Source organism: Rhincodon typus, chromosome 7, assembly GCF_021869965.1.
Source record: "Rhincodon typus isolate 14 chromosome 7, sRhiTyp1.1, whole genome shotgun sequence".
In the NCBI taxonomy this organism is placed as follows: domain Eukaryota; kingdom Metazoa; phylum Chordata; class Chondrichthyes; order Orectolobiformes; family Rhincodontidae; genus Rhincodon; species Rhincodon typus.
In genome coordinates, this window is record NC_063338.1 from 97,197,192 (window position 1) to 97,204,900 (window position 7,709).

General features: G+C 43.4%; 1 long non-coding RNA gene across 1 annotated transcript in view; it reads left to right on the top strand.

Annotated features, from left to right (window-relative positions):
- LOC125483443 overlaps positions 1–7,709 on the top strand; it is a 58,981-nt gene that overhangs the window by 20,515 nt on the left and 30,757 nt on the right. The window lies entirely within an intron of this gene.

The window sequence follows — 7,709 nt, forward strand, 5'->3', positions numbered from 1 at the left end:
TTGGTCAGTGTTGGTCAGCAGTGAACTATGTTGGTCAGTGTTGGTCAACAGTGAACTATGTTGGTCAGTGTTGGTCAGATAATCATTGTTGATCGTTTTGGTCTTTGTTTGCTATCATTGGCTATCATTGGACAATCTTTGTCTGTGTAGATCAGTGTAGGTAAATTTTCATTAATATTGGTCAGTGTTGGTCAGTATTGATCAGTGTTTGCCATTGTTGATCATATGTGGTTATCATTGGTCAGTATTCATCAATATTGGGCTGTGTTAGTGTTGGTCAATATTGGTCACTGTTGCTCAGTGTTGGTCAACATTAATTATTGATCAAAATCAATCAGCATTGGTCAGAGTTGGTTATCTTTGGTCAGCATTGGTCAGTATTGTTATTTTTAGTCAGCACTGGTCACTATTGGTTAGCATTGGTCACAGTTGATCAGTGTTGGTGATCTTTGGTCAGTGTCGGTCAGGGTTTATTTTTATTCATTTGAGGGATGTGGGTGTCACTGGCTGAGTCCAGCATTTATTGTTTGTCCCTAATTGCCCTTGAGAAAGTGGTGGTGAGCTGCCTCAGAAGGATAGTGTACCTTTAAGACAGTAACATGACATCATGAGATGTTTTTGTACCTAAGATGGCATTGGTGAGTAGCAACATTGTACTTTTCACTGTATTGCCGTACTTCTGTTCTTGAGTGCACTTGACAATAAAACCTAAATCTAATTCTAAAGCTCAAGTCTAAAAGCCCTTATTTTTGGTCACTCGCTATCAGTGTAATGGAGTCAATGTTAGGAGGATACACATTCAGCAATGTATATGTTACAAGAATATCAGTAACTTCAGAACACAGACTTAATCACTTGTGGGAAATGGGTGTTGCTGGCCGGGCCACATTTATTGCCTGTCCCTAGTTGCCCTTCAGAAGGTGGTGATGAGCTGCAGTCCATGCCCTGAGGGAGGGAATTCCAGGATTGTGACACAGCGACAGTGAAGGAACAGTGATGTATTTCCAAGTCAGGTTGGAGGGGAACTTGCAGGGGGTGGTGTTCCCATGTATCGCTGCCCTTGTCCTTCTGGATGGAAGTGGTCGTGGGTTTGGAAGGTGCTGACTGAGGGTCTTGGGTGAGTTTCTGCAGTGCATCTTGTAGATAGTACACACTGCTGCTACTGAGCGTCGGTGGTGGAGGGAGTGGATGCTTGTGGGCGTGTGCCAATCAAGCTGCTGCTTTGTCCTATGTATTATGTGTAAATGAATGCTTTATTAACATTGAAAGTAACGAGTGCTGCTAATAATGTTCAAGCTGTCTCAACAAGAACCCAGCACTTTTGACACGTCATGTGAGCTAACACACATGGATGTTCTCCAGGTATTTCAGACTGATAGAGGTGTTTGATCCAAGGAACTACGTCATGGTGTCAGTAGGTCATCACGAGAAGATAGTGGCAACTAATGGTGAGAGCGAGAAACAGAATAGGTACAAAAGGGTGATCAAGTGGGTGGTAGCTGTGAGGAACTCTCTTCCTAAGAGCCATTACTAATCATTTCCATGAGTTCAAAGTTGATATTTACAACTCCAATCAAGACTGAAGACTACAACTCTACTGAAGGAGGCGATCACAGAAGAGGAACAGTTATGAGTAGCCAGTCTCTCTGTCCAATCAGGTGTCTGATCTAGAAAAAAGTGGCAGTTTACAACTGATAGAACTGATTGGGCAAAGCAATCCAAGGAGGAAGGACAGCCCAAAACGCTGGAATTTACCAGCACACAGATCATGAATGCCTCACCATCATCGCTCGATTCCACCACCTTGTCTTCAGAGGAAGTAGTACAAAAATAGAAGAAAATGCATGGGACTAGAGTCATAGGATCATACAGCACGGAAACAGAACCTTTGGTCTAACCAGTCCATGCTGACCATAATCCCAAACTGACTGTGCTTGGCCCATTTTCATCCAAATCTTTCCCTTTCATGTACTTAGCTAAATGTCTTCTAAAACTTGCAACTGTACCTGCATCCGCCACTTCCTCTCGAAGTTCATTCACACATGAACCACCCTCTGTGTAAAAAAAAAAATTCTCCTCATGTCTTTTTTAAATCTTTCTCCTCTCACTTTAAGAATATGTCCCCTAGTCTTGAAATTCCCTACCTGAGGGAAAAGACAGCTGCATTTACCTTATCTATACCCATCATGATTTAATTAATTTTGCTAAGGTCCTCCCCTAAACCTGCAGGATAGGTAGCAGTGTAATTTTAACAGTAGACATGATGGGCTGAAGTGCCTCTTCTGTGTTGTATGATTCTATGATTCTAAGCATTGCATTACAATACAGATTTTAAACAAGTAATTTAAAGAGCATAGGACTACAAAAGAAAATCGGAAAGCAAACATCTGGGTATGGATTGAAACTGTACTGACATTTTGTCAGAATTTCAACTGTTTAAAGAAAGAATCAATCTTTAATTCCTGGATCAACAAATAGCGGAAGGAGGTAAACAAAAACAGAAGTTGCTAGAAAAGCTCAGCAGGCCTGGCAGCATCTGTGACGTAAAAAGTCAGAGTTAACATTTCGGGTCCGGTGACCCTTCCTCAGAACTTAGCTGAAGGAGAAAAGCAATCCGTCAAACCCCTAAATAAAAACCGAAAGGACTGCGGATGCCATAAATCAGGAACAAAAACAAAAGTTGCTGAGAAAGCTCAGCAGGTCTGGCCAGTTATGAGGAAGGGTCACCAGACCCAAAGTGCTAACTCTGTTTTTTCCTTCACAGATGTGCCGGACCTGCGGAGCTTTTCTGTCAAACTCCTTATTGTTTTTGGAAACAAATGATCAAACCCTCCACTATTTTGAATGATCACTGGAAAGATCCTTATGTTCCATAAGAGGCCATTGATTTAAAATGGATAAGAAGCCAATTCCCACAGTTCAACACAGTACTTACAACCACTTGTGAAGAAGGCCCAACCAGGGAATAATATTGTACTGTGTGCGGTTCTGGTCATCCTGCTATAGGACGGATATTATTAAATTGGAGAGGGCCCAGAAAAGACTTACCAGGATGTTGCTGGGAATGGAGGGTCTGTGCTATAGGGATAGGCTGGGACTTTTTTTACTGGAGCATGGGGGGCTGAGGGGTGACCTTGTGGAGGTTTATACAATCAAGGGGCATGGATAAGATGAATAGTAAAGGAATTTCCACTAGGGTGAGGGAGTTCAAAACTAGAGGGCATAATTTTAAGGTGAGAGGAGAAAGATTTAAAAGGGACCTGAGGGGCAATGTTTTCACACAGAGAGTGGTGCGTATGTGAAATGAGCTGCCAGAGGAAGTGGTAGATGCAGGTACAGTTTCAACATTTAAAAGACATTTGGACTGATATATGAATAGGAAAGGTTTAGAGGGATATGGGCCAAACGCAGGCAAGTGGGATTAGTTTAGTTTGGGAAACTTGGTTGGCATAGATGGGTTGAACTGAAGTGTCGATTTCCGTGCTGTATGACTCTGTGACTGTATAATATCAAAGAAGCTTTTAAACTTTTGACATTGGCACACAATCATGTCACCAATGTCTAAAAGCTAATGGCAATGTTACAGCTTACAGAGCTCAGTCAGACAGAACATGTCACCACAACACAATAAATGGGGAAGCTTTCACCTCCATCCAAATGATAAACCCCTGGTTGGACGATGGACAACATGTGCTGCCCACCAAGATTAACGCTGGTGCCGAAGCAAATTTCATCCCTTTATACATTTTACACATGATGTACTCAGGAGATGAGCACAGTGCGGTGCAGTCTACAAATGATAAGCTAACCAAATACACAGGTCTGGCATTACATGAGAGAGATAGTAGGAACTGCCGATGCTGGAGAATCAGAGATAACAAGGTGTAGAGCTGGAGGAACACAGCAGGCCAAGCAGCATCAGAGGAGCAGGAAAGCTGACATTTTGGGTCTGGACCCTTCTTCAGAAAACTTACATGGATTATATGGATTGGCATTAACTGCCAACTCCTGCCTCAGGGTGGGCACCTTACAGCATTGAAGAGGCTGGACCAGCCATTTGTGTTCTGTCAGTATATATTGATCTATATCATATTGTGACGTGTGACATGACGAAGCTGTCACTTACAACTGAAAGATGGTGCCCAGCCCAGCAGTGGGTCAGTGCAGCATTGCCACTCAGGATAGGATCAAATTAGAAGTAAAAAAAAACAAAATCATCCCTAAAGTCGGCTTACTGTGCGGAACAGGCTTGAGGGGCTGAATGGCCTACTTCATTTCCTATGTTCCTGTCAATTGGTGCAGCTCCATTACTTGTGTTTTGAAATAAGCTAGCACTCTATGTTTATGTTAAATCCAAGGAGATGGAACGTTGTACTAAAGAGGTACCTATGAAGAATGATTGCCCAGCAATTTTTCAAGCTCATTACCAAGGACTGATATTTCCCAGATTCTTTCCCAGAGTGGGCAGGAGCTGACAATGTTTGGAAAAGCTTTCAATTGATACTGATTCCTCAGATTACCATTTGAATTGTCAGCCAGTCAGGACAGATTCCAGAAACACATGGATCCTGTCATCTCGGATCGACCAGCATGCCTCGCTGTCTCTGACAATATACCAGGCTTTGGAAAAACTCAACATGAGCTTGAGACAAAGTGCCTTCAGCTGATGTCAGCAACAAGGAAACGTTGCTTTGTTCTGAGCAATAACAAATGTCAAATCAACTTCTTTGGTTCAATTGACCCATCGAACAGCATCAGTTCAGCTGCTACCAAAATAGATAACGTTGAGGTTGGTTGTCTCGCCGAGCTGGTTCGTTGTTCCGCAGATGTTTCGTTACCCTGCTGGGTAACATCATCAGTGCAGCCTCCAATGAAGCGCTGTTATGTTTTCCCACCTGGTTTTTAAACTCTGGGGTCCGTGGAGCTGGAATACCTCATTTCCGGTTTTCCTTCGTAGTGGAGTGTATATGGGGTCGATGAGTGTATATATACACTCCACTACGAAGGAAAACTGGAAGTGAGGTAATCCAGCTCAATGGACTCCAGAGTTTAAAAACCAGGCGGGAAAACACAACAGCGCTTCATCGGAGGCTGCACTGATGATGGGTAATGAAACGTCTGCGGAACAACGAACCAGCTCGGAGAGCCAACCAACCACAACATCCACAACCCTAGCTACAAATCTCCTCCAAATCCTTAGAGATAATGTAAAGGAGATGCCTACACCACATGACGAAGATGTTTCAATTTCACCCTCTTTTTATTCCACAGGATCCAAATATCCTGACCAAAGTGCCTCCTCTTCGAGGCTCCTCCACAAAAATAAACAGTTTGTGGGCCAAGAGAATCACCAGCACCAACTTTCATTTCTCCAAAGTGCTTTCCCACCCAGCAAGTGTCTTCTTCCATGTTATGACCCTGCTGAAGTCATTATGTTGGAGGTAGATTCATCCCTCCAGAGCCTCAGGCTGATGAGCCTGTTGCACAATATATTTGGTTCTAAGATCCTTACAAGGCTTCAGGAAAACTACTCAACACAATGATAGGGAAACTCTGGCTTGAGTTTCCAGTCAGAAGTCATACAACACTAGATTATAGTCCAACAGGTTTATTTGAAATCATAAGCTTTCAAAGTGCTTGAGTTTTTGGAACACAGCTGTGCCAATTCTGCAACCATTTCGTTGTTCACACACCACAAACAGTCAGAAGTGATCTGCTTTAGACCTCTGACAAGCATCCCTCCAATGTTTATTTACCAAGATCCAAAGGTCTAATTTAAGAGTACAGTACAGGCTCCCATTTGACCATTTCTGATGCTGTTAGCTGATTCCCAAATCCCGCCAAAAGCAGAGATATCCCTCTGGACCCACAGATGGATGTTATTGAGTTGGAACTGCAGGTTACTCTTAACACTGATCTCATTCAGCTTGGTCCCTGCCAAGCACAGCAGATTGAGCAAGATGTCCAGCTGTACCGGGTCAAAAAAAGGAGCTGTTATTGTCAGTGGCCAGCCTGACCACATCCAGCAGATCCCTGAGTGAGCCCATGCATTCTGCTCATTCAGAGATAAATAGAATGTCCGAGAATGTGGTCTTCAAAAGCAAATAAATTATAACTCTAGAAACTTTCTGTAGAGACATGCTGGACAATATACATACAGGCAAGGCAAGTTGGCATACTGGATCCAAAACTGGCTTACAAACAGAAGGCAAAGAATGATGGTGGAGGGTTGTTTTGTGATTGGAAGCCTGTGACCAGCGATGTTCCACAGGGATCGGTGTTGAGACCTTTGCTGTTTGTTATGTACATTACCGACTTGGGTGTGAATGTGGAAGGTACAATTAGTAAGCTTATAGTTGACACAAGAATTGGTGATGTCATTGAGAGTGAGGAGAATGATCGCAGGCTACAGCCTGATATTGATCAGCTGGTAAATTAGGCAGAGCAGTGGCAGATGGTATTTAATCCTGATAATTGCGAGGTGATGCATTTTATGAGGTTTAATAAGGAAGGACGTACACAATGAATTGCAATCCCTAGGGCATACTGAGGAACAAAGCAACTTTGGTGTACAAGTCCATCAGTCCCAGGTTGGTCAAGAAGGTATACAGGGTAGGAAATATAGGAGCAAGGAAGTCTTGTTGCAACTGTATAAAGCATTGGTAAGGCCACAGCTGGAACACTATGTGCAGTTCTGTTTGTCACACTATCGGAAGGGTGTGACTGCACTGGAAATGGTGCAGAGGAGATTCACCAGGATGTTATGAGGAGAAACTGGATAGACTGGGTTTATTTTCCTTGGAGCAGAGGAGGCTGAGGGCTGATCTGATTGAGGTATACAAAATTCAGACAGGCATAGATATAGGAGGTCATGATAATCTTTTTCCCATGGCACTTGTGCCTAAGACCAGAGGGACATAAGTTTATGGTGAGGACCAGAGGGTGGTAGAAATATGGAATGTGCTCCCTGAGAGGGTGGTAGAGAAAGGTTCTGTCACAACATTTAAGAAGCATCTGGACAAGCCCTTAAAATACCAGGGCAGAGTTGGCTGTCGACCAAGCACAGGTAAATGGGATTTAGTGTAGTTTGGTGTTTGTGGGTCAGTGTAGACAAGGTGGGCTGAAGGGTCTGTTTCTATGCTGTGTGACTCTAAGTTACACTGGAGTTGAAAAAGCCAAGTGTAACTCTGTACACCGGCCCAGCATCAATAAGAGCATTGATCTACCCATCAAATCATGGGAAACATGTCATTACACCAATCAAGAGAATCTCTCCTTCCACGTGAAATTCCTCCTGAGATGTGGTGTAAGGTTACAACTGATCTTTTCCACTTTCAACATCACCATTACATTCTGGTGACTGACATTTTCACCAAATTTCCTCTTTCTGACAAATCGAAGGTCGCACTCGAGCAACGCTTATTTCCACATTGACTGGCATATTCGGTGTGTTCGGTATTTTACATTAGCTAGCCTGACTCTCACCGTGCTGAGCTCTCGATCAGGATTGAAGCAGCTGCTCCTGTAATGAGTTAAAATCCTGTTTCAAAGCCTTGTCCCTTCAACTTGATAGTCTAGAATCAATGACAACAAGGTGCAGGGCTGGATGAACACAGCAGGCCAAGCAGCATCGTAGGAGCAGAGAGGCTGACGTTTCGGGCCTAGACCCTTCATCAGAAAAGGGGGAGGGGAAGGGGGTTTTGAAATAA